This window comes from Pseudophryne corroboree, chromosome 5, assembly GCF_028390025.1.
Source record: "Pseudophryne corroboree isolate aPseCor3 chromosome 5, aPseCor3.hap2, whole genome shotgun sequence".
Lineage (NCBI taxonomy): Eukaryota > Metazoa > Chordata > Amphibia > Anura > Myobatrachidae > Pseudophryne > Pseudophryne corroboree.
Genome location: NC_086448.1, coordinates 700,033,552 through 700,055,742, shown reverse-complemented (window position 1 = coordinate 700,055,742; position 22,191 = coordinate 700,033,552). Strand labels below are relative to the sequence as shown.

Here is a 22,191-nt window from a genome sequence, read left to right as displayed (position 1 = left end):
AGACACGATCTCCACCCGGGGGAGTGGGGACTTCACCCAGAAGTCTTCCACATGATTGTAAACCGTTGGGAAAAACCAAAGGTGGACATGATGGCGTCTCGCCTCAACAAAAAACTGGACAGATATTGCTCCAGGTCAAGGGACCCTCAGGCAATAGCTGTGGACGCTCTGGTAACACCGTGGGTGTACCGGTCAGTGTATGTGTTCCCTCCTCTTCCTCTCATACCAAAAGTACTGAGAATCATAAGAAGGAGAGGAGTAAAGACTATACTCGTGGCTCCGGATTGGCCAAGAAGGACTTGGTACCCGGAAATTCAAGAGATGCTCACGGAAGAACCGTGGCCTCTACCTCTAAGACAGGACCTGCTCCAGCAGGGACCATGTCTGTTCCAAGACTTACCGCGGCTGCGTTTGACGGCATGGCGGTTGAACGCCGGATCCTGAAGGAAAAAGGCATTCCGGATGAAGTCATCCCTACCCTGATCAAAGCCAGGAAGGATGTAACCGTACAACATTATCACCGTATTTGGCGTAAATATGTTGCGTGGTGCGAGGCCAGGAAGGCCCCTACAGAGGAATTTCAACTGGGTCGATTCCTGCATTTCCTGCAAACAGGACTGTCTATGGGCCTCAAATTAGGGTCCATTAAGGTTCAAATTTCGGCCCTGTCGATATTCTTCCAAAAAGAACTAACTTCTGTTCCTGAGGTTCAGACGTTTGTCAAGGGAGTACTGCATATACAGCCTCCTTTTGTGCCTCCAGTGGCACCTTGGGATCTCAATGTAGTTTTGGGATTCCTAAAATCACATTGGTTTGAACCACTCACCACTGTGGACTTGAAATATCTCACATGGAAAGTGGTGATGCTGTTAGCCCTGGCTTCAGCCAGGCGTGTATCAGAATTGGCGGCTTTATCCTATAAAAGCCCGTACCTAATTTTTCATACGGACAGGGCAGAATTGAGGACTCGTCCTCAATTTCTACCTAAGGTGGTTTCAGCATTTTACTTAAACCAACCTATTGTGGTGCCTGCGGCTACTAGGGACTTGGAGGATTCCAAGTTGCTGGACGTAGTCAGGGCCCTGAAAATATATGTTTCCAGGACGGCTGGAGTCAGAAAATCTGACTCGCTGTTTATCCTGTATGCACCCAACAAGCTGGGTGCTCCTGCTTCTAAGCAGACTATTGCTCGTTGGATTTGTAGTACAATTCAGCTTGCACATTCTGTGGCAGGCCTGCCACAGCCAAAATCTGTAAAAGCCCATTCCACAAGGAAAGTGGGCTCATCTTGGGCGGCTGCCCGAGGGGTCTCGGCTTTACAACTTTGCCGAGCAGCTACTTGGTCAGGGGCAAACACGTTTGCTAAATTCTACAAATTTGATACCCTGGCTGAGGAGGACCTGGAGTTCTCTCATTCGGTGCTGCAGAGTCATCCGCACTCTCCCGCCCGTTTGGGAGCTTTGGTATAATCCCCATGGTCCTTTCGGAGTCCCCAGCATCCACTAGGACGTTAGAGAAAATAAGAATTTACTTACCGATAATTCTATTTCTCATAGTCCGTAGTGGATGCTGGGCGCCCATCCCAAGTGCGGATTGTCGGCATTACTTGTACATAGTTATTGTTACAAAAATCGGGTTTTTGTTGTTGTGAGCCATCTTTTCAGAGGCTCCTTCTGTTATCATACTGTTAACTGGGTTCAGATCACAAGTTGTACGGTGTGATTGGTGTGGCTGGTATGAGTCTTACCCGGGATTCAAGATCCTTCCTTATTGTGTACGCTCGTCCGGGCACAGTATCTTAACTGAGGCTTGGAGGAGGGTCATAGGGGGAGGAGCCAGTGCACACCAGGTAGTCCTAAAGCTTTTTACTTTTGTGCCCAGTCTCCTGCGGAGCCGCTATTCCCCATGGTCCTTTCGGAGTCCCCAGCATCCACTACGGACTATGAGAAATAGAATTATCGGTAAGTAAATTCTTATTTTTATTCACTTCTCCCATAACATGGTTTTACTTCCCCCGTCACTAAGCCCTGCTCTCTCCTACCTCTCCCTGTTATCTCACCTCCATCTGTATCGCACTATATGCCCTCCCTCCCCACCACCTGCAGGTGCCCTTTCTTGCTCAGGAACCTCCACCGTCTCTACACATTGTCTCTGCCTGCCAAATGAATCTCTCCTCAATGCCAGGGCCATCTTAACAGCAGTGTAGGCCCCTAGGCAAAGCAATGCACTACTCCTACCCATCCTCCAATGGTAGGTGTGGGGGGTGCTATCAGTGGCAGCTTTGAAGTCCTGCTGGCGGTAGGGGGTTCCATCTTCCCCTCAGTAATTTCTGCTAAGTACTACTGTGCTGCACAGATGGTGGGAGATGGGGCTGGAGGGAGAACACTAAACTGTAGAAGGGGGCATTGTGCTGAATAAATGTGCCCTGATACATGACTTTCAGGGTGGTAGGGGATGTTTAATATGCAGGGGTGGGGTGGATAGTGGAGTGGGCTTAATATTCATCATTTTCCGGTGGGAGGGCCGCTTGCATAACTGCAGATATCTCCAGTTCCTGGAAATAGATTTATTTGCTTTCAATGGGATAAAAAACTACATAGTTCCACCTTTCACAAGGTAATTGGGACTTGGGGATCAGGGTTCAGGAGCCAGAGCATTCCCCTAATGAAAATATGAAACTGTATACCAGGCGTGTGAAGCTGAAGCATGGACCAGCTGCTGGAAGGCTGATATCAGGTCTTGGGCATAGTAACAACAAGCTACCAGTGCCAATCAAAAGGGGAGGGTCCCAGCTTTTCGGGTATACTCTCAGAAATAAGTTAGACAGAACCCGAGATATCAGGCTGAGAAGAGCAATTAACAGGCTCGGATGTGACCACTGCTTTGAAGTTGAATATCTCTTGTTCTCCGGGGCTGATTTTCAAATCTGGTACCACTGGAAAGAGGGGACTCTCAGCTATCAGGGCCCTTAGACTCTTGGGGCCCTTAGGCACCTGCCCATTGAGCCCATATGCAAAGATGGCCTTGCTCAATGCTACAGCAAACCTAATTATCTCTTTCACATCTTTAGTACAAACGCTGTCCCTCTCTCCTATGCCCTCTGGAATGCCAGATTTGTCTGTATGGTCCTCCCCTATGACCGCGTCGTCTTCACCTCCCTAAACCTCCTAGCCATTACTGAAACTTTGATTACCCCCGCTGACACCACTTTTCCTGCTGCTCTCTCCTCTGGTAGCCTCATATTCTCTCACACCTCCTGGCCTGGGAGTCGCCTTGGTGGTGGTGTTGGGGGTCATTCTGTCCTCTGGTTACTCCCACCAACCCATACCACCAGATCTGTCTCTTACATTCTCTACAATTGAGGTTTATGCTATTGCCTCTTCCAACCTGTTCACCTTAGAGTAGCTGTCATTTACCGCCCCCCTGACAATCCCTCCACATTCCTTGACAACTTTGCTTCCTGGATCCCTCACTTCCTCTCTCAGATCTTCCTTCCATTATCCCCCACACAGAATTCTCTGCCTTCAAACTCTCACATCTTCAGTTGGTCTCTCCCAATGGACCCCCTTAGCCTCTCATATCATATGAGTAGGCACTCACTTGATCTGGTTTTCACCCACTGGTGTGATATTTCTGACTACACCAATTTCCCATTCTCCCTCTCAGACCATCCCCTAATCTCTTTTAACTTATCCCTCTCTTCTTCCCCACCACTGGCTCCTAAGGCCACCATAACTAATAGAAACATTGATGCTATCGTTTCTGTAGCTACCTTACCGCACTCAGGGGCTAATTCAGCCCTGATGGCTCGCTAGGATTTTACTGCAGTCCTGTGTTCGCATAGTTGCCGCCCAGAGGGGAGTGTATTTTAGCTGTGCAAGTGTGCAATCGCATGTGTAGCAGAGCTGTACAAACAGATTTTGTGTAGTCTCTGAGTAACCCAGGACTTACACAGCAGCTGCGAACACTTCAGCCTGTTCGGGACCGGAATTGACGTCAGGCACCCGCCCTGCAAACGCTTGGGAACCCCTGCGTTTTTGCAAACACTCCCAGAAAACAGTTGCCACCCACAAACGCCTTCTTCCTGTCAATCTCCTTGCGAACGCACGTGCAAATGGATCATTCGCACAAATCCATCGCTGAGCGGTGATCCGCTTTGTACTCGTGCGACGCGCCTGCGCATTGTGGTGCATACGCATTGGCAGTTTAGATCAGGTCTGAATTAGTCCGTCAGTATTTTGCGGTCAGCATACACCTACCATTACAAAACACCCACCCTCCTGTACTTTTCCCATTATTACTGGACTAACTGCTCTATCTCCCCACACATACGATCTGCAATACCTGAACAGTAATTAGTCATCCAATTTTGTATCAGTATTGTTTATATTGCTTATATTTTATGAATAACAATTTGTATTATTGTTTGATACTGAGTAAAGAGCGATAATTTCCGTTGCTGTGTTTCTTCTGTACTTTATATACTATAACTACTACAAACTGCATGTTCTCATTTTGTTCACACCATACAGATTGATATTTTGTGTTAATCTACATCCATTTAGCAGAATAGATATTTCCGTTAATATTAGATTTCAGACACCATGGCTCTCTTACACAATTGCTAATACATACTGTACGTTTCCTTTAAAAAACATGCCCGTGATCAGCCAGCATTTCGCATAACCGGCATTCTCGGGCATCATTACATCCAGCCCTTGGTGTCCCCCACGGTTCTGTTCTTGGACTTCTTTTCTCCAACTATACATCCTCTTTAGATGTGCTCATCAGCTCTGTTGACATCCAGTATCATCTCTACGCTGATGAAACTCATATCTATCTTTTCTTGCTAAACCTCACCGCTTCTCTTCTCATTCATATCTCCATCTGTCTCTCTGCTATCTCTTCCTGGATGTCCCAGCACTTTCTTAAACTAAACATGTCTTACCTGTATAACCTCACTTCCCACAATTTCATTATCTATTAACAGCACAACCATATCCTCTAGCCCCCAAATGCACTGTCTTGGAGTTTTCCTTGACTCCTCACTCTCCTTGAAACCATACATTCAGTACCTGTCGCATTCCCGCCATTTCGATCTCAAAAATATGTCCAAGATCAGACCCTTTATCACCCTAGATGATACTAAGACCCTCATCTACTGCACTGGACTACTGTAACCTCCTGTTCTTTGATCTCCCTGACGTCCGCCTCTCTCCACTCCAATCTGTTGGCCGGCTCATCTTCCTCTCCAAACTTACTGCATCTGTGTCATCTATCCTACAAGCCCTACGATGGCTCCCCTTCCCTTTAGAAACTAATTCAAGCTTCTCACAAAGCCCTCACCCATTCCAGTTCCATTGACCTCATCTCCCTTCACTCTCCGCCTGTCGTCTTCGCTCCTCAATTTAATGCCGCCTCGCCTTACAACTGATTACTTACTCTCTTTTCTGCCTCTAAGATTTTGTCCGTGGTGCTTCCTACCTCTGGAATTCTCTCCTGCTCCCTATCAGACTATCCACCTCTCTACAGAACTTCAAACAGACTCTTTGGGCCGGATGTAATGGCTTGCAAGACAGTCAGAGCTCTGAGACTCCAGCCGAACTCGTAGTTTTTTTTTAAGCAGCAAATGTTTACAAGGCAAAGCCAACCCATGACTGGGTGCAGGGGGAGTGACAGGTCCTGGAGGCAGCCCGGACCCAGTAGCAGAAACACTTCCTGCTAGTTATGTCTTTGCCAGGAAGAATCCCAGTTTCAGAGAGTGAAACCTGCTCTTTATTGGTGGGCTCGGGATTGCTAGGGAATTCATCCTCATGTTGACCACCAGGTTGGTTCCACATTATTAAAGTCGGAATCCATGCTGTGGCTCTCTCTGCTGTGTAGTGCGACCCACCCAGCCTTTCATAGCTTTTGTGGGTGTATATGTACTCCACCCTGAGTGTATCCTTGTTTTATCTATAACGAGTCCTGTTTATGGCATAACTGAAATTATTTGCAGTAATGTAACGCATTAATTAGATGCAATTATAAAATGTTGGCAGCTCACTTTACACAATGCTCCTAGTTATCCCATTATTGTGCAGTGTTTTTCTTTATCTGAGGAGCACATAAGCTTTTAATTACAGGTTGAGTATCCCTTATCCAAAATGCTTGGGACCAAAAGTATTTTGGATATCGGATTTTTCCGTATTTTGGAATAATTGCATACCATAATGAGATATCATGGTGATGGAACCTAAATATAAGCACAGAATGCATTTATGTTACATATACACCGTATACACACAGTAATATAGTATTGTCTGAAAGTATTGTCTGAAAGTAATTTTAGACAATATTTTTTATAACTTTGTGCATTAAACAAAGTGTGTGTACATTCACACAATTCATTTATGTTTCATATACACCTTACACACAGCCTGAAGGTCATTTAATACAATATTTTTTATAACTTTGTGTATTAAACAAAGTATGTGTACATTGAGCCATCAAAAAACAAAGGTTTCACTATCTCAGTCTCACTCAAAAAAGTCTGTATTTCGGAATATTCCGTATTTCTGAATAGTTGGATATGGGATACTCAACCTGTATTATTATTATATATTGTTGTTGATTTGTTCGGTACCACAGTGGGCCACAGCGACTGAAGTTGCGAAAACAGCACATACATAAAACAGGGTCATAGAATGTAGAGCAAATAGATGCAAATATGAAAACCAAGGGTAGGGAGGGTCCCGCTTATGAGAGAGTTTACAATCTAGTGGGATAAAGGCAGAGCTTATGCGACAGGAGTGAGTGTTACTCTGAGCGGGGGTAATGACAGTAAGCTCTGATAATGAAATGGAATTTCAGAGAGCTTTTAAAGAGTGACTGGTGTGGGAAAGTTTGGTTGAGTGTGGCAAAGAACAGGGATGCCAAAAAGGAAGGATGTTATACAAGATAGTGTGGCAACACCCTCTTCCATGGCAAAGCTACACCAGCATATACTTGGCTACACTTCCTTGTACCGGATACATTTCTGTACTAGTGGAGAATTCAGTAGCAGTAAAGGCATTCAGCATAATAGTAACACACGTGCATTATGTCCCACAGTAACACGCGTGCATTCAGCTCAACAGTGACACACGTGTGCTTGGACCCACAGTGACAATCCCTTCAATCTCTTTGTAGCAAAACTTTTACCTGATAGAATACATGCATGCTCATACTGCAAAATATACTTCCAGCTGGGTGGATCAATGAGTTTCAAAATACAGTTTACCTAAATATACAGTAGGCCAGGAGCATAGGTCCCATAGTGTCAAGTTGGTTTTCCATAGCTGTGTGTAGGGCCATATACATAATATCTTTCTTATTACGCTGGATGGTTTAGCTCTTTGAAGGGGAGGTAAATTCGGCTATTTTTGCTCTGTTGTCTTGATAATCTTTTAGAGGTTGTTGTCAGAAAACAGGATTGTTTTCTCTGATACCACAGGGGACACTTGAAGTTTACGCTGGGGTAAAGAGGGCTAGTTACTGGGAGTTGGCACAATATTAATTAAAAAAAAAAGGTGAAACTCCTCTCCCTCTAGTACCTATCATCCCCCAGTTAGGAAAATGTATGCTGATAGGAGAGGGAACACATGAGGTGGTAACAAGAACACATAAACGCAGAAGCACAACGACCAGGTCAAAACACAATAACTTACAAAAAAAGCCAGGTGAAAGAGCTGTGGAGGGCATCCAGTGTTCCCTGTGGAATCAGAGAAAAGGATTTACCGGTAGGTACCAAAATCCTGTTTTCTCTTTCATCCACTAGGGGACACTTGAAGCTTACGCTGGGGACTTCCCAAAGTTTATCCCACGGACGGGAGAGTTCTGAGGAACCTGCAGAACTAACTGACCAAAACGAGAGGCCAAAGCTGCAAATGTGTCAAACCTGGAAAATTTGACGAATACCAAGCGGCCGTGCAGCAAAGTTGTAGGGTGGACGCACCCCGACGGGCTGCCCAAGATGTACCCACCGATCTGGTGGAGTGTGCTGTAATGGATGAAGGAGGCTGCAAAGCCCGGCTAATATATGCTTGATAGATGGTCAAGCGAGTACATTTAGCCAAAGTTTGTTTTGAATCCGGCCATCCCCTCCGGGCAGCATCATAAAAAACAAACGTGTTCGATTTACGTGAGAACTTCTGGTAGAAGTGTTAGCCGACGTTGGAAGAAAATGGAGAGAGCCGAAAATCTGGACTTTCAAGGAAACGATGCGGAGACCAGCGTCCAATCCGTGTTGAAGGAAGAGCAGCAACTCGGGAAGACGAAAAGAACTGGAAGGAAGTCGTCGACCCTGGCACCAGGAAATATAGGAGCGCCAAATAGGATGATAATGAGCCGCCAAAACCGGCTTCCTAGCCCTATGCATAGTAGGAATAACGGACTTTGGAATACCCCTATTCCTCAGAATAGCGGTCTCAACAGCCACTCCGTCAAACGTAATTGCTGTAAATTGGGGTGGAGAAACGGACCTTTACTGAGAAGATCTGTCCGGAGCAGAAGAGTTCATGGTTTGTCTGCTAGAAGAAGTTGAAGATCGGAAAACCAGCTTCTTCGGGGCCAATTCGGTGCTACCAGAATGACCCTGACCGCCTCGCGTTTGATATGTTTGAGAACTCGAGGTAGAAGCGGTATGGGTGGAAATATGTACGCCAGATCGCAATCCCATGCGATTGTAAGTGCATCCACTGCTTCTGCAGCCGGATCTCAAGTTCTGGACACATATCCTGGGTAGTTGGTGGTTTAGCCGAGATGCCATGAGGTCGATCTGAGGGCATCCCCAACGATGAACGAGGGCCTGGAACACCTCCGGGTGTAGTGCCCATTTTTGATGACTGAGGTAATCTGTTTTCTATCTGTTTTCTACTACTGGGATGAATACGGCAGACAGAATCACCTGATTCTTCTCTGACCAGTGGAGAATCTGAGACGCCTCCCGCATCACCATGCGACTGCGGGTTCCACCTTGTCTGTTTGATGTATGCAACCGCAGTCGCATTGTCTGATTGGATCCAAACCGGATGCGAGCGAAGTAGATTAAACGCTGATATCAGTGCGTTTTTCTAAAACGTTGATGGGTAACAGGCTTTCCTGTAATGACCACCTTCCTTGACAGTGAGAATCCACAACCACTGCACCCCAACCCCTGAGGCTTGCATCCATTGTCAGTATAATCCAATCCCAGATTCCGAACCGGTGACCCGTCAATAGGATGCTGATTTGAAGCCACCAGAGAAGCGATAGTCTCGTCTGAGGAGATAGCTGAAGTTGATGCAGTTGTAGGTGGGAACCCAACCACTGAGACAGAAGGTCTAACTGAAAGGGTCTGGAGTGGAACCGTCCTAGTTGCAATACCTCGAAAGCTGCTACTGTATTGCCTAGCAGGCGAATGCAAAGATACAAGGATTCCCATTTCGGCTTTAAGACCTCCTGGACCATCTGACGAATGTCCCGTGCCTTGTCTAATGGCAGAAAGACCTTCTGGAGTTCAGTATCGAGGACCAGACCTAGAAATATAAGACGCTGAGTCGGAATCGAGATTTCTCGAAATTGATTATCCATCCGTGATGAATCAGTGGGGCAGATGTATTAACCTGGAGAAGGCACAAGGAAGTGATAAACCAGTGATAAATGCAAGGTGATAAACGCACCAACCAATCAACTCCTAATTGTTAATTTACATATTGAAGCTGATTGTCTGGTGCGTTTTTCACCTTGCATTTATCACAGGTTTATCACTTCCTTATGCCTTCTCCAGGTTAATACATCAGCCCCACTGTCTGGTGTGTTAACAACGCATGTTCCAAAAGGATTGATTCCCTCAGTGCTTTGATCAAAAGGTCATCCAGATAAGGAACAGCGATGACCCCCTATGACCGAAGATGAGCGATCATCACCGACATGACCTTGGTGAAGACACGGGTGCCAGTGATAACCCGCATGGCAGGGCCCGAAACTGATAGTGTTCCTGCAAAATGGCAAAATGCAGATAGGCCTGATGTGGTTTCCAAATTGGGATGTGCAGGTACGCATCCTTTATGTCCATGGAGATTAAGAATACTGCTGGTTCAAAATTAGCTATTATTAATTGAAGGGATTCCATCTTGAAGCGATAAAACGTGAGGTATTTGTTTAACGATTTCAGATTTAGAATCGGCCTGACTGACACATCTGGTTTTGTAACCAAAAAATGGTTGGAGTAGAATCCCTGACTTCTTTGGTTCTGTGGATCTGGAATCGGAACCTTTGAAAAGAGAGGGGACTGAATGGCCTCTTGCAGAACCGCGGTCCTGTTTGGAGACGGTGGTAGACCTGTTGTGAAGAATCGATTCGGTGGGAAAACTGCAAAATCTATTTTGTACCCTGACAATATCAAATGGTCAATCCAAGTGTCCGAGGATGTTAGTTCCCAAACGTGATGAAATGAAAGCAGACGAGCACCCACCAGCGGACCCCCCCAGGTGGGAAGGAACACCATCATGCCACGAGTTTTTCAGTAGGCATGACTTTGGGGCGAAGAAAGAAGTGCCTCTTCCATGAAAGGACCGCTGATGACGAAAGGACTGAAAAGATGGACCTGTATAGATTCGTCTGGCAGGTGGAAGTGTGATGGTAGAAATGTGGAATTGCCCCCAGTAGCCTGAGAAATCCACTTGTCTAATTCTGGCCCAAACAGTATATCGCCTGTGAATGGAAGAGCCTCAACCGCCCTCTGTATGCCATGAACGTACCTATAGTGTTCTACGATTAGTGACAGCAGAAGCAGAGACTCGAGAACGAATCAAACTGATCTCTTTTGCAGTCGAAGCTAGAAAACTTGCTGATTCGTGGATGTGTTCAGCAATGACCTTGAGATCAGACCTCGGAGAACCGGAAACTAACCCGTTCCCCAACTCCTCTGCCCACCTTACAATGGCAGTGTTTACCCACGCACTCACCAGAGTTGGTCTGAGCAGGGCTCCCGCTGCTGTGTAGATAGACTTAAGGGTAGCCTCTGGTCTACGATCAGAGGAATCTTTTGAGAGTAGCAGCCCCCGGTACCGGAAGGGTTGTCTTTTTGGAAAGTTGAGATACCGAAGTATCCACCAGTGGAGGAGTTTCCAATTTACCTGTCATTGAGGGCTGAAAAGGGTAATGAGAAAGAAACCTCTTTGGTAGCTGGAAACGCTTGTCCGGCTGTTTCCAAGCTGTAGATAAATGATCGTGTAACTGTTGTGAAAATGGAAACACTACAGAAGAATTTTCCTGTTCACCAAACAACTGAAATTCCTTAGGTTCCGGAACAGTTTCTTCTGGGTTATGTTGTTTCTGTGCTTGGTAAATACTGGCTGCTATAGTTTTACATTGCAATTTAGATTTCAGTTTTAACACACCCCAACCAAATCTAACTCTCTCTGCACATGTTATATCTGCCCAACCCCCCCCCCCCCCCCCCCTGCAGTGCGCATGGTTCTGCCCATTCGCTAACAAATTTGCTGCTACGATCAGGTCTGAATTAGGCCCTATAACTATACGTTAGTGAAGTTGCAGCCCTTATGTTCCATTTGGGATGTAGTTATGTGATTGGCGGTCAGGAGAGTGCCGGTCACAATACAGGCACCTACATCCCACCCCCTCACAATCCCGACAGTCTGCATGCCGACTTAACAGGGACTATTCCCACTCGTGGATGTTCACGACTCTCAGAGTGGTAATAGAACCTGTGCCGAGCTCAGCCCGCCCGCAATAGGCTTCTTTGGGCTCGCCCCCCGCCGGCCATCTCATTGCATAGGATCCCGGCGTCGGTCCTATGGTCAGGCCTTGGGGTGTCATTTCCCGCACTGGCCTAGAGTGCACTAGTCATGTAAACAAATGCCTGGCTTATGAATTTACCATTTTGACCACCTCTGCCACATAATATTTTTTTTTATAACATGCCTAAATTGCAAAAACTATTTATTGTGTTTGTTGTGAGTCATCTATTTATACATTTGATTGTATATATTGTAGAATTTGAACATTTATTGTAAGGGTATACGTTAAAGATCCCAGCTGTCAGAATCCAAAATAACGATGCCAGAATCCTGACACCCGTCAGAACGCTGACACCGGAATACCAACTAGGTCAGCATCGCGATGCCGGAGTACAGACAGCCAGGATCCCGAAGGTAAGTATAGCCGGGAGGGTTAGGAGTTGACTGCAGAGGGTGGCGACACGTTATGTTAAGGTACCATCCGGGGATGTGTATGTTAGGGTTAGGCTGGGGAGAGGGGGGATTAGGTTTAGGCACTAAGGGGGAGTTTAGGGATAGGCATTAAGAGGGGAGGTTAGGGTTAGGCTGCGGTAAGGGAGGGGTAGGGGAGGTGAGGTAGAATACTTACCTCACCCCTGTCGGGTTCGTGACCATCGTGGTGCCGGCATCGGTATTCTGACTGCCGGCATCCCATCTGCCGGGATCACATACCTATCCCATTTTAGGTGTGCCAGAAAAAATGAATAATGTGTGTTAGCAGCTGTCTTACTGTTTGAGAAACACTGACTTATATAGAATAGTTAGACATATAGGACCAGATTCTGAGTGGCTTCTCATGATTTCCAGCACACTCTCCATACTTCACTGGCTGCAGAGGCATCTAAAAATACTCGCAAGCAATACTGACTCAAAAGCTCCGCTATCTTTCCTCTGCGACAGCTAAATACTGTAGGTGTCACTGGACGCTTGTATGTAACAGAAATGAGCCATGAGCATGTCATGGGCGTGTAGCCAGAATTGTGCGCTATTCTGAGTCCTGTGTGTCCACAACGCCTGACAATTTCAGTTGCATCTTCTGCACCTAGTATTGGGTAGGTCAGGTGTAAGTGTCATTGATAGTGATGACAGCTGGTCTCACAGCTGAAGTGCTTTGGGCAATGTGTTTGCAAAGATGCCTATAGGACATACCGCTTTCAGACATATGACCGAAGAAATTTGGTGGGTCTAGCAATCCGGCAAATGTCCGGTTCACACCTCCGTGACCCTGGTTGGGAGCAGAGTCGTGGACCGGGTTGTTTGCATTCACACATATAGAAATCCTGTATTGATGCATGTTCACGTGCAAAAATCCACTGTAGGTATCCAGATTTGCAACCACACTACAGCTGTGCTGTTCAAACTATTGGAAAGTGCTTGAACAGCACATCTTTAAACCCCAGTCAGCTTTGAAACGGCATCAATTCTTCTAGGGGATTTTGTAGGATTATGGGGGGGTCATTCTGCTAAAAACGCTCGCTGCCGTTTTTAGCAGAATTGCGATCAGGCTAAAAACCGGCAGTTCTATGCATGCGTATGGGCCGCAGGGCGCACGCGCTAAGTACTTTTACACAAAACTATGCAATTTTACACAGGGCCGAGCGATGCTTTTCAGTCGCTCTGCTGATCGGTGAGTGATTGACAGGAAGTGGGTGTTTCTTGGTGGTAACTGAGCGTTTTCCGGGAGTGTGCTAAAAAACACAGGCGTGCCAGCCAAAAACGCTAGAGTGGCTGGGGAAACGGGGGAGTGGCTGGCCGAACGCAGGGCGTGTTTGTGACGTCAAACCAGGAACCAAACAGTCTACACTGATCGCAATCTAGGAGTAGGTCTGGAGCTATTCAGAAAAGCATTGCCATCAGCTCAGAACTGGCAGAAATCAGTGGGACCCGGTGCACCCATCTACCGTTCGAAGAAGTCTAGCCAGAAGTGGTCTTCATGGCAGAATTACACCCAAAAAGCCATACCTTCGACATGGAAACAAAGCCAAGCGACTCAACTATGCACGAAAACATAGGAACTGGGGTGAAGAAATATGTCAGCAGGTGCTCTGGACTGATGAGTCAAAATGTTTAATATTTGGCTGTAACAGAAGGCAGTTTGTTTGCTGAAGGGCTGGAGAGAGGTACAATAATGAGTGTCTGCAGGCAACAGTGAAACATGGTGGAGGTTCCTTGCATGTTTGGGGCTGCATTTCAGCAAATGGAGTTTTTTGGTCAGGATTAATGGTGTGTGGTTCAATCCGTGTCCAGGGGTGCCCACACCACACCCATTTTTTTTCAATAGTTACCCTCTGGAGTCCCGCATCGACAGCAGCAGCACTGCAGAAATCACCAGGAAAATGGCGCGGTGGACATTTTCCCGGAGTTTTGTGCATGCGCAGGGAAATTACTGGGAAAATGGCCGATCACTCCACTGCATGTGACATCGCCACTGCTTTTGAATCAGGCCTAATGTATAATTTTAATTAATAAATGTCTTTTTACTTTGTTTTCACGCACTGTTATACAGTCCTGTTTACTGAACTGTGCATGTTTTTTTAATTGGTACACACACACATGCCTACTGCACTGCTGGTCTGGTTGATCTAGTTCAGTTTTTTTTCTTTTCAATACAGGCCTGTTTTTGCAAATGGCATTTTTGGATGTATGCTTCATCTGTAATTTAAATCCTTTTTTAATTTTCCATTTACTCATAACAGCGGCTATCGAGTTTTTCTTGTTTTGTGGTTCCCAAAGAGTATTGCCTCTACTGTGAAGGATTGGTGGCCAGACTAAGATGCTTTTCTGCTTTAAGAACTGGAAAACTAGTCAAAATACAGGGCGATCTGGATGGAGCAAGACATTGGCAAATCTTGAAAGGAAATTCTGTTGAACTGTAGCGCTTAGCATGAGTTTATGTTCCACCAGTACATTGGTCCACAGTACACAACAATAGGCACATTGGTAATAGCTTAAATCCTAAAAAACTTCATGTTGAACCAGCAACATAGTGAGGACTGTGTGACTGGGTTCAAGGCCACAGAGACAATATAATTATACCCTGATGTCACCCTATTTTACCATGCAGGATGCCTGGAGAAGCAGTCCACTGCAAAGACACTCGTGGCTCTGCCCTTCTTGTTCCTGAATTATTCCTCCTGCGCCCTGCTATGGCACTGTCCTGGAGTGGTCTTAATATCAATCCCAATGAGAATCTTTGGAATGATTAAAAATGACTGTACATCAAAGGTCCCATCCAACTAATAGAACTCAAGCACTATTGCTTGAAGAAGAAGTGAAAAGGACCATGTCCAGACATGCAAAGTTGGTAAAGACCAAATCATTTATCTCAACATTAACTTAAAGTTAATTCAGTATGGGGTGCGTGGATACAGCACACAGGGGGTATGATCACCTCATAGTGGTTGCCTAATGTAGATGTATAAGAACCAGAGGGAATTTTGCTTTATTTTATCTTGTTCATGTTACATAACTGAAGGATCCTCTTCTCCAAAGGGTCTGCGTCTCCTGAAGGTCTCCTGGAAGTGACCCCTGTACACCCGGGGTTGAGACTCAAAGAACCTATCAGCAGGTCTTCATGCCTATAAGAGCCGCTTTTCCCATAAGGCTTGATGCGCCTACCAGTACGGGGATGCCCACTAGGACTTACGCCACTGGCGGTAGTATGAGCTCAACCCCTGAGTGACCTGAATCAATGCAGATGGAGCGAAAGACCAAAAGAGGATAGGAGCTTCTCTAAGAATAGACTGTAGAACAAAACAATAGACACTTAAAAACAGAACTCTCCCAAACTCTGGACCGCTTCCAGGCGAGGAGAGAATATAAAGTATGCACACAGACAACACACTACAGAAAGAAGTTAGACCAAAACAATGAGGAGACAGAGCCTTGGGGAGTACTGAGGGTATGCAGGTGAGATATATAACTAAGGAGACACAAGGCAGTATAGCAAGAAGATGAGGAGCACTTTAAGCAGAAATAACAAAAGCATTAAAGACAGATAATGCAACTGACACAGAGTAGGATGCTGATGATTATATACTGACACTGGGCTGGACACAGGAATACTGAGTTGGATGCTGATAATTACATAACTGATACATAGCTAGACACAGGTATAACTGAATTGGGTGCTGATGACAATGCAACTGCCACAGAACTGAACACAGGAATACTGCAGAGGACAGTAACAGAATAACCAGACAAAGGTTTCCACAACTAAAACTAGAACCTAGAGACAAAAGCTCCCGCTACAACCAGGAACTATGACCAGCAAGGAGTGAGAGACAGACAACACATATATAGGAGACTAGAGCCAATGAGAGTCACAGCACAGCCAGCCTCCCCTAATTAACAACTCTCTGCAGCTGTGCTGTTGCACATCCACCAGGGTACTGACTTTCACAAGAAACATACTGGAGTCAGGTAATGAAGCATTCCCAAACAGGTGTGCTGCTACACATAATAGTCAACTTCCAGGTTGCTAAGGGACAGCCAGAAACACAGAGTATCACCTTTGAAAAAGTCACGTGATCCGTGACAAAACGCATCAGCACTCCTCCCCCAATATCATTGGACCTACCGCACGGCTCCCATGGCCTCAACACCCGCATCTCTCCTCTCAATACTGAAGCGGTCTGACCATACTACCGGGAGAGGACAGCTTTACTTACAGCGGGACTCTCGCGGCTCATTTCAGCCAACTAGCCATGTGGTGATTTCTCCAACATACAGGAGTGAGCAGCACAGTGGATCTACCCGAGGACGCTCGGATTTACCAGCTCACCGGAGAGGTGAAAAACATGCCCGTTTTTCACTGCACGAGACATCGGCTGTGGCACGCTGTAGCTATACAGTGAACAAATTACTGCTACTCATACTGCCATTCGGGAGCACCGCTATTTAATTGATAACCAGGCACACCTGTGTACACAGTAACTCTTGTAATACTCTGTAACAAAATTCATTCAACTTCCTCTACCACCATTTTCGTTTGTTACAGTTGCCATATGAACATTGTAATCAGCCCTTCATTCCATTCTGGGCTCTATCACGTCAGTTGACTATTACAGCTTCAATCTTTTGTGAACTGGTTTTTGGACTCCTCTCCCATTACCTTTTCATTGCGGTAATCCGGTGAACAAAGTACACTAACCAATCTTATTATTATTACCAGTTATTTATATAGCGCACACATATTCCACAGTGCTTTACAGAGAGGATATTTGGCCATTCACATCAGTCGCTGCCCCAGGGGAGCTTACAATCTGTATTCCCTATCACATGTACATGCACACACATTCACGCTAGGGTTAATTTTGTTGGAAACCAATTAACCTACCAGTATATATTTTTGGTTTGTGGGAGGAAACCTGAGTACCCGGAGGAAACCCACGCAAGTACGGGGAGAATATACAAACTCCACACAGTTAGGGCCATGGTGGGAATCGAACCCATGACCTCAGTGCTGTGAGGCAGTAATACTAACCATTACCCCAATCTTTTATATATATATTTTTTTTTTATTAATTGAGTGCTATTAATGCATTTTCATGTTCATGTATTTTTATGCTTATATATTGTGACATCTAATAAATATTTTATATTCATTTCAGCTCTCCATCTGTTTTGATACTATATTGCTGCTCCCACGAGCGCTACTATTATTTCCCTCTCTGTAATCTCTGTTTTAAAGGTATATACACCACCTTTATAGCAGCGAATGAGGGACCAGCAATACTATTGATTCCTACATTGGCGCTTCAAAGCAGTGAATTTTTTCTTTGTTGAGAAACACAAACAGAAATGAGCCGCAGCAGCAACTCATAACAGTTCATTGGATTGAGATTGCAATAAAATGAATGGCTGGGAAATTACAACAATCTCCTTACACCTCTATTTTGGCAGCTACTGACCACTGAGCGACTGCATGCAGACAGTCTATGAGAAATCACGTAATGCATTACATATACTATGCAGGCCCGGAAAAATCTGCTGTAGCTGCATATGCTGTGACCATACATTATCTGCTCAAGTATTCTACACATTAATATTTTACTCATGACCAAAGTAGGATAGTGCACAAGAAGTGTAAATTATTAAATAATAGTGCTGGTTATTTGTTCGCTCTTGCTGTTGGTAATAATGTAACAATAGATCTATTGTTTCGTACATGTCGGTGACTTATGGTAAATCAATGATTTTTATTTTACTTTGTGGTTTCTGTGCCAGCGACGACTGTAAGCTCCTTAATGCAGTGCTTTAAAAGACTAATGCACAATGAAAGCTTTTAGTGGATTCCATATTAAAGCTATAAATAAACGGAGACCTTTCTAGAAAGTAGATATAGAGTCACAGAATGACGCACTAAATAACCTATTGTTTGTTAACATGTATTATTTTTGGCAAAATTTGACTTTTCTGAGTTTGTGTAATTATGTTAGCAGAAGCAAAGACTGGGCTGCCTAGTGATGCAGTCTCCTTCAGATGGGAAAGATTTGTCCTTGAAAAATATGTCTGCATAATCCTAGTGTGTTATCATGTCCTAGTGTAATGGGTCTTCTATTTATACATGAAGTATGTCTGGGAGACTAGTATTACATAACTCCCTACTAGGAGAACACAGTGCCATGAGAGGGACATGTACAGCTGATCTCCCTTTGACTAGGATAGTTTCAGATTAGGAAATTATACTGAATAATTACTAATAGGCCCTACACACTGGCTGATGTGTACGGCCGATATGAACAATCTCGTTCAGTAATGAACAAGGAATTGTTCCTATCTTTCAGTGGGTAGGTACCAACGATGAACGAATCACAGCCCCGCGGCCGTTTATCGTTGGTGCTGGTTCGTTTATACATGCAAGCCAATATGGACAATATCGCTCATGTTAGCATGCAGGGCTACGGGGCCGGGTGACGTCACTGAGTGAAGAAATTTCACTCTCCCCGTCAGAACCCCTGCCCCCCCGCTGCCGGGTTGTCCGTCGGCCGTATAGACCGTCATGCACCTCGGCGGAAAATGGCCAGTGTGTTGGGCCCATTATTCTAAAGGAGATGTGTGAACGTTAAGTTAGCCACACATTGGCTGGTCCTAACCACTCAATGACACTGTCACTTTCTAATTTGTATGCAGATATGGCTTGCAAAATTGGACTGATATGGCTATTGACTGCAGCAGTGGCGCAGTTTCCCGAACTCCGCCACTACAGTCAGTAGCTGTGTGGAAGGCACTGGCTAGTATCAGAGCCAGATTTACACACACAACATACCTCCCAACTGTCCAGATTTTCGCGGGACAGTCACGTTTTTGTAGGACTGTCCCGCTGTCCCACCCACAGGCCGCAATGTCCCACGGTTGGGTAGAGGGGCAGTTGGGAGGCTCCTGTCAGTCACTGCTCAGGCTAGTGCAGCGGTGAATAGATGCTGTCCGCATGTGCACAGCGTCTATTCGGTGAAGACAGAGGGACTGGGGGCATGCCAGCAGCTCTCAGAGCGCAGGTCATGCCCCCTTTAGTGACAGTAAACAGGGACGTGACTCACGATCGCGGCACTGCCGCAAGGCCATGCCCCCCTTTCATTTAGGCCACGCCTTCTTTTCGGTCACGCCTGCGGAAGTCCCTCTTCTGCATTCTAAAATATTCGGAGGCATGCACACACACATATATAAAGCAGACGCACTTGCACAGGTCTTCCCTCCAAATACAGATCCCCCCCCCCCCACACACACACACACAAATCTCCCCAGTACAGAAAATCTCCCCTCACACAGATCTCCCCTGTAAAGAAACCCTACCCCCCTCACACAGATCTCCCACTAGCACAGAAGATCCCCCTAGCACAAGATTCCCCCCCCCCTCCCGCCAAACACACACAGATCTCCCCCTAGTAGAGAAGATCCCCCAGCCCTTACACAGACGGGGACAGTCTGCATAGTGACGAGGTGCCAGCCACTGGAGTTTGCAGGGAAACCCCCTATCCTGTTACAGTGATTTACAAGCCCCCAGACAGTGTCCCGTTTTCCACAGCAGACCCTCCTCCCCTTGCTCTCCTTCATGTGTTTCCTCTGCATATTCCTTGTGCTTGAGTTGCCCTCCTCAGTGCTGTTGCTGAGCACCGGTGTCTGATCACTTCCAGGACTGGTCACCTGATCGTCAGAGGTGTCCTATCAGAGCTCAAGGCATGTCCCCGGCCACAGTGAGGCATGCCTACCCTGGCTCTTTTTCTCTGTGGCATTATTGGCTACTGCATGGCTCTGCTCGCAGCTCAAGGCAGTGTCTATCACTGGTGAGGCTGAGCTCATTACTGCTCACCTCTCGTCTCTCCTTTTATTTCCAGAGACTGCTGCAATTTTGGGAAGTTTTGTCCATTAAAAACGATCAGAATAATACAAAAAAGATATTGATAAGTTATAAATGTCTCCTTTGTATATGCTAATCATATCTATAGTCAAGTCCGGAGTCTTACAGGAGAGGCTCTGCCTCAAAAGCTAGGTACACATTGGCAGATATATCACAAGCTTGTCGACGGGTGTGTACACCCGATATGTCTGTGAACAATGTTGTTCACCCAATATATTGTGTTGCCCTCTATATCTGATTCTGATGGCATTGACTGTGTGTATGTAGGGACCGCCAGTGACTGACATCTCAACTGGGTGGGTACATTTAAATGCTCGCCCAGTTGTGAAGTCAGGCACAACACTTCAGGCGGATGATTGATAAGTGTGTGTGCACTTACCAGTTGTCAGATAGGGTGCGGGTTAGCTGGGTGTGTACCGAGCTTAAGAAAAGCTGACAGACACACATGCAGGTACTCATTCCAAGAAATGGCTGATCTTATGCTCTAGAAGTCTCGTAAACGACTTGGGAACGCAAGTATTGTTTTAATTCCATCTTTCATTTCCCCTTCTGTTTTTGACAGCTGAATGTAGGAGAGCTCTCACAAACCTCTGGCCTATCGGGCTAAATATAATAGCCTTCAAGGTGTCGGAGGTGTAGGACTTTGTGCGAGTCTGCCTGTATTTTTAAAGCGGCAATCATTTCCAAGGCAAAACCAGGTTGTTTTTGCTTTGTAAATGATTGCTACTTTAAAAATACAGACAGACTCGCACAAAGTCCCGCACCAGTGGCAGCTGGCAGGCTGTTACATTTAGCCCATCATCTGCTTCCATCTCTTTTCTGCTTTCCTGTCTAAAACAGAATGGAGAAAATACAGATTTGACTATAAGTTCTCCTGCCCATGCACAGAGCTCTGGGTGCTGCTACATACTGTATAGCCATGTTATCACTTCCAGGCCTGTAATACAAAATCTGCAAATCCTTTTCATTTGCCACTTAAAATGTTGCAGAGGAAGAGAGCGAGCAGGAGGACCAATCACAAATCACAATTATAGTTTTCTGTGGCTGTTAGAGGAACGGAAGATCCCTGTAGAATTGACTGCACAGAGCAGCCCATATCCTTAAGGGCCCTACACACTTGCCGATTTTGACGACCAACGATATTATCGTTGACCGATTTTTCATTAACAATTTTTACATACAGTACACACTGAACGAATTCTATGGGCGATTTGGATGATATGACATTACATTACATAGATATCGTCCAAATTGGCTTGAATGAATAAACGATGATGGACCAACGATGAATGACTGCGAGGACGTGCATCGTTCATCGTTGATGCATCCACACTGAATGATATGAACGATTTATCGTTCATTTTTAAAACGATGACGTTCATATCATCCTTCAATATTCCAACTGTGTAGGGCCCTTTAAGTTTCAGACTCAGCTGGGCAGATTCTTTATCTCTTGTACTATGGGGGTCATTCCGAGTTGATCACTCGCTAGCAGTTTTTAGCAGCCGTGCAAACGTTATGCCGCCGCCCACTGGGAGTGTATTTTAGCTTAGCAGAAGTGCGAATGAATGTATTGCAGAGCGCCTGCAAAAAATTTTAGTGTCGTTTCAGAGTAGTTCAAAATCTACTCATTGCTTGCGATCACTTCAGCCTATTCAGTTCCGGATTTGACGTCACAAACCTGCCCAGCGTTCGCTCAGCCACGTCTGTGTTTTTTCTGGCACACCTGCGTTTTCCCAAACATTCCCTTAAAACGGTCAGTTGCCACCCAGAAACGCCCACTTCATGTTAATCACTCTGTGGCAACCAGTGCGACTGAAATGCATCGCTAGACCCTGTGCAAAACAACATCATTCGTTGTGCCCGTACGTCACGCGTGTGCATTGCGCCGCATGCGCAGAACTGCCGTTAATTAGCCTGATCGCTGCGCTGCGAACAAATGCAGCTAGCGATCAACTCGGAATGGCCCCCTATGTACTGACACAGACTTTACTTCAGTAGCACTGACTTATATCAGACCGCCTATACCTC

At 45.7% G+C, this 22,191-nt stretch overlaps 1 protein-coding gene across 2 annotated transcripts in view; it reads left to right on the top strand.

Annotated features, from left to right (window-relative positions):
* SLCO5A1 (solute carrier organic anion transporter family member 5A1) overlaps window positions 1–22,191 on the top strand; it is a 251,060-nt gene that overhangs the window by 144,257 nt on the left and 84,612 nt on the right. The gene's annotated exons all lie outside the window — the stretch shown is intronic.